This window comes from Sminthopsis crassicaudata, chromosome 2, assembly GCF_048593235.1.
Source record: "Sminthopsis crassicaudata isolate SCR6 chromosome 2, ASM4859323v1, whole genome shotgun sequence".
NCBI classification, from domain to species: Eukaryota; Metazoa; Chordata; class Mammalia; order Dasyuromorphia; family Dasyuridae; genus Sminthopsis; species Sminthopsis crassicaudata.
In genome coordinates, this window is record NC_133618.1 from 638,548,564 (window position 1) to 638,565,707 (window position 17,144).

Consider the following 17,144-nt stretch of genomic DNA (forward strand, 5'->3'; position numbering starts at 1 on the left):
AGTTTGCCTCTTTATCTATTTGTAACCTAGAAACTGTGCATTTATTTAAAACTATCTGAGTTTCCATATTTTATTTCTGAATATTTTCTTAATTTGTGCATTTGTTTGTATTACATCCCCTGCCTCACTGTCTCTATGTGTTTCTGGGAAATTTCTTGCTATTTTTCTTCCTATCTTGTAGCTACTATTTATGACATGTAACTTTATTGAAATATATATATATATATATATATATAAATATATATGTAATTATAATTATATATGTATGTTATACATGTAAAAATGTACCTACATACAACACATACATATACATACACAAAAAAAATCACACGTTATACATAATTTTTCTGTCTCCATCATCCTCTATTATTTGCATTATTTCATACTCCTTTTTTCTGACTTTATTTATCTATTTTCTAGCTGTTATTCTTTCTGGACCTATTTAGCAACAGCTTGGTAAAAGCCATTTTGGGAGCTTGATTTCCTTTGTTCCAGTATCACATATCATCTGTTCTCACAGGTGTCTGATCCACTTTGAAAAAGACAATGCAGGTGGTCTTGATATTTCTGGAAATAGACAAGTAACATGCTTATTTCTTTTTATTTTTTCCAAGAAAATAAGACAAGGAAATTGATAATAATAACTTTTGTGGAATAAATAATTTTTGGAACATCAATATTGAAAATGTTTTAGCTTTTCAGCTTTCCTTCTGCCTTCTTTTTCATAACTCTTTGTTCCACCCACATTGTAGCCTCTAAACATTTGACCTCCCAGTTCTTCCCCAGAACATTACTCCTGTGATATCCAGTTTCTCTTATTTTCCCCTTCTTGATTTATTGGTAAATCAATTCCATTCAATCATAATGTCTTCTTCTCATTATTCCATTTTTGACTAACCAAACCTTTATCTTGGACAATTCTCATCACTCACTCTATTTACTCCTACACACATGTTGCTGAACAAAGGTGAAGAAAATCATGAAACTATTTTCACTCATTTCATTACAAATTTATGTTATATAACCTCAACAGGGCCCTCACTGCTATAAAGAAATTTTACTATAATTGAATTATCAACTCACCATCCTAATTTCCACAATGGCTCTTTAAAATTTTTTTTCATTCCTCCTCAAAACTCCTATTACTCTCTTCCCATTCTCATCAAATAACCTTGCTTTATATTTTAAAGAAAAAATTGAAGACTTTGTCAATGTATTTCCTTACTTTTCCTTCCTATATGTGATCATATAAGTTTAATTTCTCTATTTGTTCAAAGGATCACATTTCATCTTCTTTTGACTGATTATCCCTGTTTTCATTCACACTCTTACTTATTTCAATATCATTCTTTAGATGGCAGAGAAAAGCCAAGAAGCTGCTGAGCTCTTGCCACTTTCCCCTCAAAAACAACATTAAATCTGAACAGATTCTAGAGTGACAGAATCTACAAAGAAATAGATTGAAACAGTTTTCAAGCTTAAGATAACCTGGAAGAAGAGTCAGTCACACTTGGGTGAAAGGGGAGCGCAGTGCAGCACAGATGAAATATGGAAAACCAATGCTACAGCACAGTTCAGCAACCAAGACCCCTCTTTCCTATCTCAATAGCCTAGTGCACAGTAAACCAGTAACTCTGCCCATATCCACCAGCAAAAGAAGCTTGAAACAGCACCCCCTGTGCCGCAGAAACAGAGTTCAACTTTAAAAATCACAAAATAGGCTTAAAAAAAAAGAAAGAAAGAAAGAAAAGAAAGCCACTATAGTAACAGAGAAGATTAAAAGATCAATTCAGAAGAGGATTTTTACCTACAGATAAAACCTTAAAGGAAAATAAGAATTGTTCACAAGTCCAAAAAGACTTCTTACAAAAGATCAAAAATAATTCAAGAGTCAAATAAAAGAGAGAAAAGAAAAAATGGAAAAAGAAAAGGGAATCAACAGCTTGGAAAAAAGGACAAAAATTGACCGAACAATTCCTTTAAAAAAACCACACCATTTGCCAAATGAAAGAAAAACAAATCCCTGTAGGAAATAATTCTTTTAAAAATAGAATTGGTCAAATGAAAAAGGAAGTACAAAAGCTCCATGATGAAAATCATAATTTAAAAGTTAGAATTGGGCAAATAGAATCTAATGATTCTATGAAATATCAAGAATCAGTCCAATAAAGACAAAAGAAAAAGAAAAACTTTTCTAGAGTCTTTCTAAATTATCTTAAACTGGAAAATTGTTTCACTCTTCTTCTTGTTGGTTTTGTCACCCCACAATCTCTTTAGAAGCTTGGATTGCCATTGTTTCTAATAGAAACTGGGGACAGATCGTGCAATTTATTGGATACTTTCTGTCTTGGGTCTTCTTAACTGCTTTGTATATATTTATTTTCTCCATTAGATCACAAGTTTTTTGAATGCAGGATCTGTCTTATAACTTTTTATGTTGCCAGCTCTTAGCACAGTGACAGATACCTATTAGATGTTTAATATATGTATATGTATAGGTTGAAAATATCTCTCTTTGTTATATAAGTAGGAGAATATCACATTTTTTCATAATTGTGATGAAATTTGTTAATTTGTTTTTTATTATTCTTGTTTTATAAAATATGTTTAATAGATAGAAATGTTAAGGAATAGATAATACCTACATGAAATATTTTCTAAATTATTATTAAATAAACAAAAATGAAAATAATTTGTACTCAATAAATTGGGGAAATCAAATCATAGGAACAAATAATTCTCGAGATTTTTACAAATATGATAGTTTAGGAATATCTAAAAAACACTGTATAGAGCTATGAATGGTTCCAATATTTAAAAAAAATGTGTATTAAAAATGAATAAAGTAAAAAAGAAAGAAATTTAGTTCAATGTAGTGAAAATTATCACATTTTGATTTTGATATTTTATAAATATCAGTAAAATATTTGGGCTTTCCATCTTTTTACCTTTGATTCCACCATTTTGATTTGATCCCCTTGTTTTCCTGATGATAAATAAATCTCTATGTCCTTAACAGAACTTTTACATAAATTTTCATTATCAATGTTAAATTATGTGTCTTGTAATAGTTTTCTTTTTTTCTTTCCTTTCCCTATTTCCCTCCTTTTCTTCTTTTTTCCTTTCTTTCCTTCCTTTTCCTTTTCCTTTCTTTCTTTAATTCTTCTGCCATCATCTTTTTATACTTTCTCTCTTTGCATTGTTCTTTCTTTTCTTTTTTCTTTCTTTTTTTCATGATTTTTGTAACAAAAATCCTTTCATCTCTTTGAGAGAATTCCAATACTTCTTTTGAATGTTCTTTGCTTTGTTATTTATATACAAGAAGATATTAAGTGCCAAAGATCAATATATTTGATATTAAAGAGTTTATATCCTATGTTAAAGTTGTATATATTACTATTTGCTTCAAAACAATACCATATTTAGGTTAATAGATTTCATAGTATCTTCTACTTCAGGAGCCTCAAGCAACATCTGTCAGTCAAATGGAGAGCAATGATAAGTTTAACAATACCCTTTTTAAAATTAAGATATCACCCTCCAAATGCTATATGTTCTCCATTACTTGTAAGAGTTTCAATTTGCCAAAAGACATTTCAAATTTCTGTATGCAGTTTAAGACAAGATTTCATTTTACTTCTCTGCCCATGGTAGTGTGTGAATGTGATTATAGTTAAGTGCTTCCAAAATGATTTCCCTTTCTTTTTCTATCTCTTGCTGATGGACTTTGCCAGTAACATATGGAAATGCTGATGATTTTGTGGGTTTATTTTGTATTCTGCAACTTTACTAAACCTAAATTGTTTCTAGTAGGTTTGGGGATTATTTTCTCAAATTCTCTAAGTATATCATCAAATCATCTGCAAAAAGTGATAGTTTTATATTTTCACTGACTATTCTAATTCCTTTCATTTCTTTTTCTTTTCTTATTATTAAAGCCAACGTTTCTAGTAAAATGTTGAATAATAGTGATGATAATGGGCATCCTTGTTTCGCCCCTTTTCTTATTAAGAATTCTTCCAGCTTCTCTCCATTACAAATAATGCTTGCTATAGGTTTTAGATAGATACTGCTTATTATTTTCAGAAAAGCTCTTTTTATAACTATTCTCTCTAATGTTTTTCATAAGAATGAATGTTGTATTTTGTTGAAAGCTTTTTCTGTATCTCTTAAGATTACCATATGATTTCTGTTGGTTTTCTTATTGATATGGTTGATTATGGTAATAGTTTTCTTCATATTGAACCAGCCCTGAATTTCTGGTATATATCCCATTTTGTCATACTGTACTATCTTGCTGACAAATTATTGTAATCTCTTTGCTAATATTTCAATTGAAATTTTTGCATCAATATTCATGAGGGAGATAGGTCTGTAATTTTCTTTCTCCCCCTTGACCTTCCTGGTTTAGGTATCAGTACTGTATTTGTGTCATAGAAGGAATTTGGCAATAACTCCTTCTTTATCTATTTTTCCAACTAATTTACATAGTATTCGAATTAATTTTTTAAAATGTTTAGTAGAATTTACTTCTGAATTCATGTGGCCCTAGAGATGTTTTCCTGGGAGCTCATTGATGATTTGTTCTATTTCTTTTTCTAAAATGGGACAGTGTAAGTATTTTATTTACTCTTCTGCTATCCTGGACAGTATATATTTTTGTAAACATCCATCCATTTCTGTTAGATTTTTCAGACTTGCTGATATAGATTTGGCCAAAATATCTCCTAATTATTTCTTTAATTTTTTTCATTAGTGGTGAGTTCTCCCTTTCATTTTTAATGCAGATGATTTTTTTTCCTTTCCATTTTCTGATTTAATTAACCAAAGGTTTATCTATTTTGTTAGTTGTTTTTTTTTCATAACATCAACTTTTAGTTTTATTTATTAGTTCAATAGTTTTATTTTATTAATGTCTCCTTTAAGTTTCAAAATTTTGTAATTTGTTATTTAATTGGGAGGGTTGAATTTGTTCCTTTTCTAAATTGTTTTAGTTGCATGCCTAATTCATTGATCATCTCTTTCTCAATTTTATTTATGTATCTATTTAGAGATATAAAATTTTCCCCAAGAACTACTTTGGCTGCATCACATAGTTTTTGATATGTTGTTTCATTATTGTCATTTTCTTGCATGAAATTATGGATTGTTTCAGTGATTTGTTGTTTCACTCATTAATTCTTTAGCATTAAAATTGTTTAATTTCCAATTAGTTTTTAGACTATCTTCCCCTGGTCTTTTATTAATTTTTTTTTAATTGAATTGTAATCTGAATAGAAAGCATTTATTATTCCTGCCTTTTTGTATTTGATTGTGAATTTTTTTATGCCCTAATACCTGGTCAGGTTTTGTGTAGATGCCATGAACTGACAAGATAAGGGTGTAATCCTTTCTGGCCCTATTCAAATTTCTCTAATAGTCTATAATTGCTAGTTTTTCTAGTATCCTATTAACATCCCTACTTTCTTTCTTGTTTATTTTTTTGGTTAGATTTGCTTGATTCTGAGAACAATAGTTTTGCATTCTATTTTTTCTTGTAAATGGGTTAAAACCTTCTCTAAAATTTGCTTTGCTCTACCAGTTGGTGCATATATATTTACTATAATTACTACTTCATTTTTTATGGTACCCTTTATTAAGAAGTCCTTTTCTTCCTTATCTCTTTTAGTAAGATTTATTTTAACTTTTGCTTCATCTGAGATCAGAATTGTTAACCCTGTTTTTTTTTTTTTGTTGTTGTTGTTGTTTTTTTTTTTTTATTTCAACTTAAGCATAATAAATTCTGTTCCAGCCTTTTACCTTTACTCTCTCTGTGTCTCCCTGTGTCAAATGTGTTTCTTGCAAACAACATATTCCGTTTTTTTTTTGTTTGTTTGTTTTATTTTGTTTTTTCAATTGACTTCTTTTTTTCTTTTATTTTTTTTATTTGCTACTTTTTATGGGAGAGTTTATCCCATTCACATTCACAGTTATGATTACCAACTCTATATTTCCCTTCATTCTGTTTTTTTTCCCCCCTGAATATACTTTTGTTCTTGCTTTCCATCTTGTCTTTAGTCATATTCTACCCTCCACCTTATCTTCTATCACCCTTCCTCCTTCTCTTATTAGTGTTTTTAACCCATATCACCCACTATCTTATCTTCTATCAACACTTCCTCCCTTATCTTACCTTTTCCTCTAGTCTTTCTGTACTCTTTTCTATTCTGCCTCTCCCCTTTTTCCCTCTTTTTTTCTCCTACTTCTTTATAGAAAAAGATAAATGCCTATACCTAACTGTATGATTAAGTTATTCTTCTTAAAGCCAAAATTGATGAGTATAGAAGGCCAGTGAGTTCATGCTCATACCAGCTCACCATTTCTAACAGATATAAAGGGTCATTAAACCCATACCCATATTGGCTTATCATCTCCCTAATAATTGTAAAGGTATTTTGGGTAAAAAAAAAAATATAAAAGGTATATTGGATTTAAAAAAAATCAGTATAATCTTGATAGAGAAAGCATGCAATAGAAACAAGGCATTTTAAGTTTGTAATTTACCCCTAAACAATGAATTAAGGAAGTACTTGAGGTAAATACATTAGTATGATAATTTCTGCTATTTACTACTCTATTTAGACAAGTACCTTGGTACAGATAAAATATTGCAGCTATTTACAATTCAGTTGATGTTGACTGGCTTCACAACTAGGCTATTTACCATTCTGTGTTGAAAAGTATCTTGGTATTGATGGTTGGGGTAGATACTAAAATGTCAAAGTATGGAATGTCCTTTAATCCTAGAGGGATAATGATGTCAACTGAAGCTAGCTAGTAAAATTGTTAACACTAGCCTAAAATATATATTAAGCTGGCACTCAGATTTATAAAATGAAGACTGCAAAGCATATCTTCCATCTAGCCTCAGGTACCCCAGTGACAGATGCAGTTTGCAAGAAAAACAGATATTGTTTTCCTATCTAGGAATGTAAGCAGTTTAATCTTTAAATACATATTTCCCCCCGTTTATCTTTCCATGGTTCTCTTGAGTCCTGTGTTTATAGATTAAATTTCATGTTTAGTTTTAGTTTTTTTTTTTCCAATAGACATGATTAATAGTCTCCTATTTCATTGAAGATCCATCTTATACCCTGAAAATGACACTGAGTCTTGCTGGGTTTGTAACACCAGGTCCTTTGCCTTCTAGATATGGTGTTCCTGGCCCTCCTATGTTTTATTGCAGAAGCTGCCATAGTCTATGTAATACTAACTGTTGTTCCTTGATATTTTCATTGGTTTTGTCTGGCACGTTCCAGTATTTTTGGAAGTTGCTGGGAGGGGCGGGGGGATTGTAATGTTCTGGATAGCTTTCTGGAGGACCTCTGGAATGGCTTTGGTCTCAGTGGAGGAGTACAGGAGGCAGGAGAGCCACCAGGAGGATGCTCAAAGATAGAATGTGTCATTTCCAGTCCTCAGCCCTTATAAACTTTAGTATAATTACATAATTACAGCATATTGAATATGTGTAAACTACAGAACCATTACATCACCATACGAATGACTAAATATATATGTGAACTAGGGAACATTCATCTCATCAATTCCACTAAGTGAACATCTTGTTGTAAATATCTTGTTTCAAATACACTTCTCCAGAGTTCAGGGCTTCTATAAGGAATTATAGGTTTGGAGTTTTGCAACAATGTTCCTTATAATTTTCTTTATGGGATCTCTTTGCAAAAGAGATCCATGTATTCATTCAGTGAGTATTTCCCCCTCTGTTTTTAGACTATCCCATAATTTTTTATTTATTTATTTTTAATTAATTAATTAATTTATTTTTTAATGACCTCTTGTAGAATGGTATACAGGCTCTTTTTTGGTCATGGCCTTCTGGTAGACCAGGAATTTTTAAATTGTATCTTCTAGGTCTATTTTCTAGGTCATTTTGCCAATGAGTTATTTCCCATTTTTTCTACTTTTTTGTTCTTTTTAGTTTCTTTAATTGATTCTTGCTGTCTCACAAAGTCAGTAGCTTCAATTTGCCCTGTTCTAGTTTTTGGTGTGTGATTTTCTTCAGTTTTCTTTTGTATCTCTTTTTCCATTTGGTTTATTCTAATTTTTTAAAGAGTTGCTTTCTTCAAACAATTTATTTTTTCCTTTCCTTTTCCAAACTGTTGTCTCTCTCATGCAAATCTCTCATTTCTTTTCTCATTTTTCCTTCTGCTTCTCTCATTGGTCTTTTGAAGGTTTTGGAGTTGAGACCAATTTATCTCATTCTTTGAGATTTCTTCTGTGGACATTCTGTCCTCATCTGAGTTTGTGTTTTCTTCTGACCTGTCACAATAAGCAGCTTTCTATGGTTAAGGGTCTTTTTTGTTTCTTACTCATTTTCTTTCCTTTTCTTTTGATATTTCTCCTTTTTTTAAGAGCTCTGCTTCTGGAGTAAAGGGGTGCTGCCCTAAACTTTCTGTGTAGGTCTGAGTCTTGGCTTTGAGCTCAGGGGCTCCTTTTGTTTGGAGTAGGTACCTTTGTTTGTTCTTTTCAAAAAAAAAAAAAAGATTGATTTCCTAGAGTTTGCTTTCTGAGCTAATACTGTAAGCTGCTTCCCTGATTTATTGATATTATATATATAAATATATCTATTTATGTTTATAAATATGTTTATTTGCTGTGATTAAGAGCCTTTCACTAGCTTTCCCAGAGTCTATCTGACCTGCATTGAACATTCTTTTCACCCAAGGGAGAGTGATCTTTCTTGTAGTTTTTTTTAGCATGTCTTGAGCTGGAGAGTGGTTTCATTCCATCATATTCTGTTTAGAGGCTTGGTTGCATGTGTTTTTCAAGGTAACTTGGGAAAGCTTGAGTAGCTTCCACTTTCTGGTGAAGTTCCTATGAACAATTTGTGAACAAATAAAAATAAATTAAAAATTAAAAAATAAACAAACAAACATGGAGAAGACATACGTAGAACTAAAGCATAAACAGTTTTTTTTTCAAAATTTTAATTGGTTTTTAGTCTATCTTTCCCTATCCCTTTATTGAATATGACTTTTATTGTAGTATGATCTAAGAAGGATACATTTACTATATTTGCCTTTCTGCTTTGATTGTAAGTTTTTTTTTTTTTATGTCCTAATACATGTGCCATAAACTGCTGAGAAAAAGGTGTATTCTTTCTTTCCCTGTTCAGTTTTCTCCAAAGATTTATCATATCTAGATTTTCTAAAATTCTATTAATTTCCCTAGTTTTTTTCTAATTTATTTTGTGGTTAGATATGTTTTATTCTAAGAGGGGAAGCTTGGCATCCCCCACTAATATAGTTTTGTTTTCTCTTTATTCCTGTAATTGATAAAATGTCTTCTATGGGAATTTGTATGTTCTGCCACTTTGTGCATGTACATTTAATATAATTATCACTTTATTGCTTACCCTACTTATATTTTTTTAAGGAGATCTATTTTTTTCTTTTGTTTTATCTGAGATCAGAATTGTTACTATAGCTGAAGCATAATGGATTCTGCTCCAGCCTTTTACCTTTAGTCCGTATGTGTCTCTCTATGTCAAACTTCTGGTAAACAAGGTCTCATAGGATTCTGTTTTTTTAATTCACTCTGCTATTGGCATCCATTTTGTGGGAAAGTCCATAACATTTACAGTTATGATTACCATCTCTGTCTTTCCCTACAGCCATCCTCTTGTCCAAAATATCAGGGCAATTTTCCTTGATTATCTCTTGAAGAATGTTATCCAGCATTTTTTTTTTTTTTTTTTTTTTTTTTTTTTTTTGGTCATGCCATTCAGATAGACCAAGAATTTTTATATTGTATCTTCTGGATATGATTTTCAGGTTCACTTTTTCTCCAATGACATATTTTACATTTTCATCCATTTTTTTTTTTCATTCTTTTCAGTTTACTGTGTGATTCTTGATGTTGCATAGGATTATTCACTTCCATTTACCCCATTCTCGTTTTTAATAATTGATTTTCTTCAGTTAGATTTTATATCCTTTTTATTTTATTAATTCTACTTTTGAATGTGTTGTTTTTTTCAGTTTCTTCTTTTATTTTTTGCATTTGACAATTGTAATTTTTAAGGAATTGCCTTCCTTTTCTAAGCTATTGACTGTCTCTTGCAAATCTCTCATTTCTTTTCTCATTTTTTCCCTACCTTGCTTGTTTGCCTTTTAAAGTCTTTTATGAGCACTTCTGAGAAGCCTCTTTAGGTTGGAACCCAATTTATAACATTCATTGAGATTTCTTCTAACGACATTTTGTCCTCATCTGAACCAAGTGTTTTTGGTCTTCCCTGTCATCCTAGTAGATTTCTATGGCCAAGGTTCTTTTCTGTTTCTTGCATGTTTCCTTTCCTTTCCTTTTTTTGTATTTCTTTTTTTTTTTTTTTTTTTTTTTCTTTTCCCTATCATGATGGACATTGTTATCCTAGGGCAAAGGAGTTGATGTTCTAAGCTTCCTATACATTTCTGAGTCTTGCCTTTGAGCACAGAAACCCCTTGTGTTAACAGTGGGTAGTTTTAATTGCTCTTTCCAGTAAATTTTTCCAAGATTTTTTTTCCAGAATTTGCCTTTTGAGCTGAACTGGAGGTTATCCCATTGGTCTGTTCCTCTACTGATCCAGGTCCAAATGTCTCAGTTGCTGATATGCTGTGATTAAGACTCTCTCATTGGCTTTCCCAGACTCCATCTGAACTGGGCTGAATGCCCTTTTCACTCCAATGAAACTGACCTTTCTTGAAGTTTTCCAGTTTATCTTGAGCTGAAAACTGGTTTCTTTCCATTAGAATTTGTTTAGAGGCTTGGTTTCATGTGCTTTTTGAATGAAAGTAGGAGAATTCTAGCAGTTTCCTGGATTTGCTCCACCATCTTGACTGTATCCCCCATAACTCAAAAATGGAAATAGTTAAGTTATATATAATATTTTAGAGTCATTTACCTATATATTTCAATAGAGAGGTCTTCATAATCCCCTGAGAAGTAGATGCTATAATTGTTCCCACTTCATGGATGATTAAAATGAGGATGAGAGAATTTGAGCAAATGTCTGAGGATAATATAACCAGTAAGAATCTAAGGCAAGATATTAATTCTGTTCTTTCTAACTCCAAGTATAGTGCTTTATCCATAAAATCAACTAACTATGGGAAGAACATGAATGAAAGGATTTTCTTGAGACTTTCACATAATTTATAAGAATGATTATATAAATATAAATAAGATTCCAGATTTTCTCAATACAAAATACACAATAGAGAACACATAGATATATGCACATGCATATATTCAGGCATAAACATGTATGAGTATATGTAAACATACATGCAGTATACACATGTAAATAAATATACTCACTGAGCTTATAATTTAAAAATTTTAGGGAATTCCTGGTGAGAAAACACTATTTTGCATGTTTTGGGAAACTTATGGCCTTGGGAAAAATCTTGTGAATGGTACTTACTAAGAGGTTAAGTGGCTTGCTCAGAGTCACAAGGGAGTATGTTTCACCTGTGAGACTTAAAAGCCTCAGAGAGGACTAGCTCTCTCTCCATTATGTTTAAAAAAAAAAAAAAAAAAAAAAAAAAAAAGAAAGAAAGAAAGAAAGAAAGAAAATCTCAAATACTTTCAATTAAATTTTTAAATACAAAGAAGAAATAAATCAGAGATTTCATTATTGGAAAGAAGCTTAGAAGTCATGGAAAACAACAAAGGAACTTTGTAAAGAATACTGAATTTGGATATTCATATTTTGGATTCCAGTCCCTGTTCTATCATTTTTCCTGAGTCAGACTGCGCAACTTTTTTTTTTGCATATTTTTCATTGATTTTCTTGATATATTTGACTTTTTCTTCTTCCAAATGAATTTTATTATAATTTTTTCAAGTTCTTTAAAATAATTCCTTGCTAGTTTGACTGGTAAGGCTGTCACCACTTTTTAAAAATCTATTCTCCCCAACAATTTTACCTGTTTTTTATTTACCCATTTTTCTTGTCTCATTCTTATACCACAAGACAAAAATGTGAAAGGGCTTCCACTTGACTTCCATATACCACATATTGAAATGGTAAATAACAAAATAGAAAAAATATAGTATTAGAATTTGAAGTGATCTTGTAAATCACCTATTTGAAACTTGTATTTTGTAGAAGGAGTAGCTAAGGTATAGAGGAGATACCAGGGATCACATAGAGAGTAAAACTGAAATTTAAACTCAATTTCATTGATTTGCAGCTTATATTGCAGTTTAAAACTGCAAATCTAGTTTTCTTTCTACTACTCTATCTCTACTCTAAATACAGACATAAAATTTCTCTATAAGGTAAAAAAAATACTTTTGCACAATTAGTGTATTTGTCTCCAAATTATTTTTTCTAGTCAAGATACATTCATAGACCAAACATTCATTAATATTGGGACAGAATGACACTGAGCATAAAAACATGAATAAATGTAAAACATCTAGCTAGAGCCAAACTCCCCATTGTTGTGTGAGCCCAGACTGAGCATGTGTTTGCTACCAGTCGGAGGCACCCACCTGTGGAGTGTTGAATTATTGAATCCAGTAGGGAAGGCCTTTTGATTTCTGAAATGCCAGTGATTAGTGAGGGTCAACCAAAAGAACACATTTCAAGAAAGGTGAAATAGAGAAATGATTCAACTGCCTGGGGTGAAATTGAAGAAGTAGATTAAAAATATCACAAAAGAAATAGAAAGGTAAGGATGGGGATGATTGGGTTTTGTAATAGAATTGCTGAGATAGATTTGAAGTGAAATGCTTCTGTAGTTTGCTGCTTGTCTTGTTTCTGTTCAGCAGGATGAGTCTTTGGCAGCCAATTTCTTAGTGATAAATATACCTATACTTTTATAATTAAATTTAATGAATTTATAAAAACTGAAATCTAAACATGAGAATATGCATATCTATCTAAGTCTATAGTTATGTATTTATATATTTATGTTGTATTTATATAGATATTTGTATAGATATAGACATATATCTATATAGATATAATAGATAAATATATAGATAGATAGATAGATAAATATAAATATACATAATATATATATATCTACATATACAGGCATAATACAATTGATAGAGAGATAGAGAGATAGAGAGAAAGTCTTTTTGGGAATTATCAAAGGAATAGAAATTTAAAAAAAGACAACTAATTAAAAATCAAATGGATTCATGAATTCAATCAAAGTTTATTTAGAGAGGAAGATATCTATGGGGACATGGACAAACCTTTCATAATAAATATCAAAGATTTGCTTTTTAACCTCAGCTCTGTTATGAACTCCCAGACTAGTCACATTTCTCTCTGCCTCGTGTCCTCTATTTAAAATATGGAAGTTGAATTATAGAAAAGATTCTTGACTTGAAGTCCACTAATTCTCAAGAAATCAAGAATAGATTTTAAGGGGTCTGTGGACTTTGTTTAAAAATAAATTATATATTTTAAATTTTCATCAAATCTCTAGCTTTCTCTCATTTATGTAGAGGGGAAATTGATTAATTACTCAAGAAGGGTCCCTGAGCTTCATCAATTTATGAGAAGTATTCACAAGAAAATTTAGGATAAACTTTTCTTAAACAGAAGATCTTGAAAGTCTCCCAAGTCTCAATGCTGTTTCCAAAGAGTGATCTTCAACATCTCTATAAATATACCAATAACTATATAAAAATAATCAATTAAGGGTTTTTTTTTTGTTCTTTTTTTCTTTACTATGTTACAGAAAAAGTATTATTGTTGACTCTTTGTAGCATAGCAGAAAGGCAAATAGGCCCTCTTCCAGAGAGGAAGTTGGCATGGGATTTTTGGAATACATATGTAAGTAAATTTTTTGCTGAGATAGTTGGGGTTAAGTGACTTGTCCAGGATCACATAGCACATGCTCATTACTTATTTATAGGTATTTGCTTCATGTGTTCAATACGGTTATGATGTATACAAGGCTTTAAATTACAAGTGAATTTTTCTCCATCACTCATTAAGGTTAATGATTGTTAGCTGTTTTGCACACAACATCCTTAGATATAGGTTTGGCAAATAATGTCTTTCTTCCACTTTTTCAAGAATAATCTAGAAAAGGTTATAAAATGTATTCCTAGGAATATATGTCATAGATTTATATCAAATTACATTATTTCCGACATGACTGATCAGACCAATATGAACCCAGAATGCTTTACCACAGATCTGGCACAAAAAGTCCATATAACTTTTTGACTTTGTGCATCTTGCATTTCTTTTGAACTACTTCAATTTTGCTTTGCCAATAGAGTAACAACACCTTTTTTTTTGATGAGAGCTTGACATGCTGGTCACTGTGCCAGTGTCTCCCATGTTGTAAATCAATTCTAAAATTCTTAAGAGATTCCTTGAGAGCAGCCTTGGATAGTATTTTCTGACTATTATGTGAATGTTTGTTCTATATAATTTCTTCAGGACTATCTTTTCCAAGGACTCTTAATTTAAGCCTCAAGAATATAGTGATTCATTCAAGAATATATAGGTAACGAGACACTGAACAAAGATTTCACATAAGACCTGAATTGGAATAACAATAGGTGTGTATTATATTAGAAAAAGCAATATGTCTGGGTTATGAATAAATATTTATCCATCAGTGTGATTCTTTTCACAGCTGCCACTGTGAGTTACCTAAATTTTGAATGGGCTAATACATTTTGAATACAGATGCTCCTCCAGAAGTTCCATAGCTTCATGCCAAATACTTGAATGTCCATCTCTCAATATAATAGAGAGAAACACAGCGAGGGTCACCAGGCCATAAGAAAAAGAAAATGCCAGGAAATGAACCCAGGACGTTCTTTAAGGTCACCCATCTTAAGACTTTATGCCAATGCATCTTGGTTGAATTATTTGCCTTCTCAGAAAATTCTATATTTGATTATTATTTATTAAATACTTAGAACATTTGGTCACTGAAATGAAGATGTTGGAGCATTTCGGGTTTTTTTTTTTTTTTTGTTTTGTTTTGTTTTTTTGTTTTTTTGTTTTTTCCTGAGGCTGGGGTTAAGTGACTTGCCCAGGGTCACACAGCTTGGAAGTGTTAAGTGTCTGAGAGCAGATTTGAACTCCGGTCCTCCTGAATTCAGGGCTGGTGCTCTATCCATGGTGCCACCTAGCTGCCCCAGAGCATTTCATTTAAAGAGTAGATTTTAGAATCTAGAATGGACTATACTCCAAAAACAATCTGTTAACTTGAATAATGCTCCAAATATTATGGAAAGGCAAACTAGGTATGGAAACCCCCAGTTCTTAAGTACACCTGTCCCTTTTCACAATCAAATATTTAAGAATGTTTTATGCTCTGAGATTTTTATATGGTATTTTCTTTTCTTTTCTTTTTTTGCTTTTCTTTCTTTTTTTTTTTTTTTTTTTTTTTTTTTTTGCTGAGATAGTTGGGGTTAAGTGACTTGTCCAGGATCACACAGCATACAGCTAAGAAGTATGAAGTGTCTGACACCAGATTTGAGGGCTGGTGCTCTATCCACTGCACCACCTAGCTGCCCCATATGGTATTTTTTCTGAACCTCCCATTTCACTATACATAAAAACACTTAAAGATTTTCAGAGTAGGAAGAAACCTCAGAGATAACCTAGAACCAAGTTCTCTTGACTAAAGAATTCTTTCTCCATTATTACTAAATATTTATCTAGATTTCACTTGAAAATCTACAGCAAAAAAAAGTCATATTTAATATATATATATAATATATAATAAAAATATAATACGCATCCATCTATTCACTATCTCCGATCTCATGGACACATTGAAGTCTTCTTTCTTGATTAGTAAAGAAATGTGGAGCAATGAGGAAATTAATTAGAAAATCACAGAATTTGAGAGTTGAAAAATACTGCAGAGGTCAGCTGGTCCAACCATACATCTTTTTTAAAAAATCCAAGTATAGCAAATCCAGTAAGTGTCTGTCTAGCATCTATGGAATAACTCCAAGGACAGGGAAACTTGTTACCTCTGGACAGATGCCATTGTACTCTGAGATAGTTATCATTATTATAACATTTATCTCATTTCATCCATTGCTCCTATAATCTAGATTAAATTTGCATTTTAGAAGTTTCTATCCATTGCTAATTTTTTTTCCCCATCTTGGGACAAACAAGTAAGTTGAGTCTGTTTTATATTACATCTTTTTAATCATCTGAGTAGTTATAATATTCCCTCTGAATTTTCATATTTATACACATTATCTCAATTTCTTCAAATGACTTATTGAATGTGATATTTATATACTTTCCCATCCTCAGATTCCTCTCTGAAAACTGTCCAGTTTATTAATGCTCTTCCCAAGCTGTTGCATGCAGAACTGAATACAATACTTCAGAACTGGCCTGATCAGAGCAAAGAATGGAGAGACTATAAAATCTTTATTTCTTATACTTTATTTTCTGTGACGCTCAAACCCAATTTGTTTATTTTTTCCCTGCCACATTTTACCGCTGATTCATAACAATCTTGTAGCCTATTAAAATTATCTCATGGGGGCGGAGCCAAGATGGCGGAGAAGAAACACACGACTCAGTGAACGTCCTCACTCCCTCACAACCAATTAGATAAATTAAGTCTCAAAATTAGCTCAGGACTGATAGATACCACAAGGACTGGAAGCACGACTTACCAGCTGAAGAGAATCTGGAGTTTCAACAGGAAAGGTCAGTTCTCAGGGGAGGAATAAGAAAGACCAGCACAGACGGTGGGGTAGGGGCACACTGCGCCCATTGCGCTGGGAAGGGCTCTGGGATCAGAGAAGCCACTGAGGTAAAGGAATCTGGCACAGGCTGTTAGCTCTTCTCTGCTAATTATTTAGCAGTTCAGAAGAGAAAGCCAAAATATTTTAAAACTCAGATTAGATTTCCCCCCCACACCCCCCACCCTGGGGGTGACTCGGCAGACTCGGCACCAGGGGGTGTGGCCTCAGCTACCTCCTGAGAATAGTTAAGAGACTGACAAGTGGGTGGATACGGCCCAAGGCAACACACACAGCCTAGCTTAGCTGGAGGGAGTGGAACTCAGCTCCAGGAAGTCCCAGAGAAGCGGAACCTTTGAACTAGGGACCGCGGTTTCTGGCAGACACTTCCAGTTTGA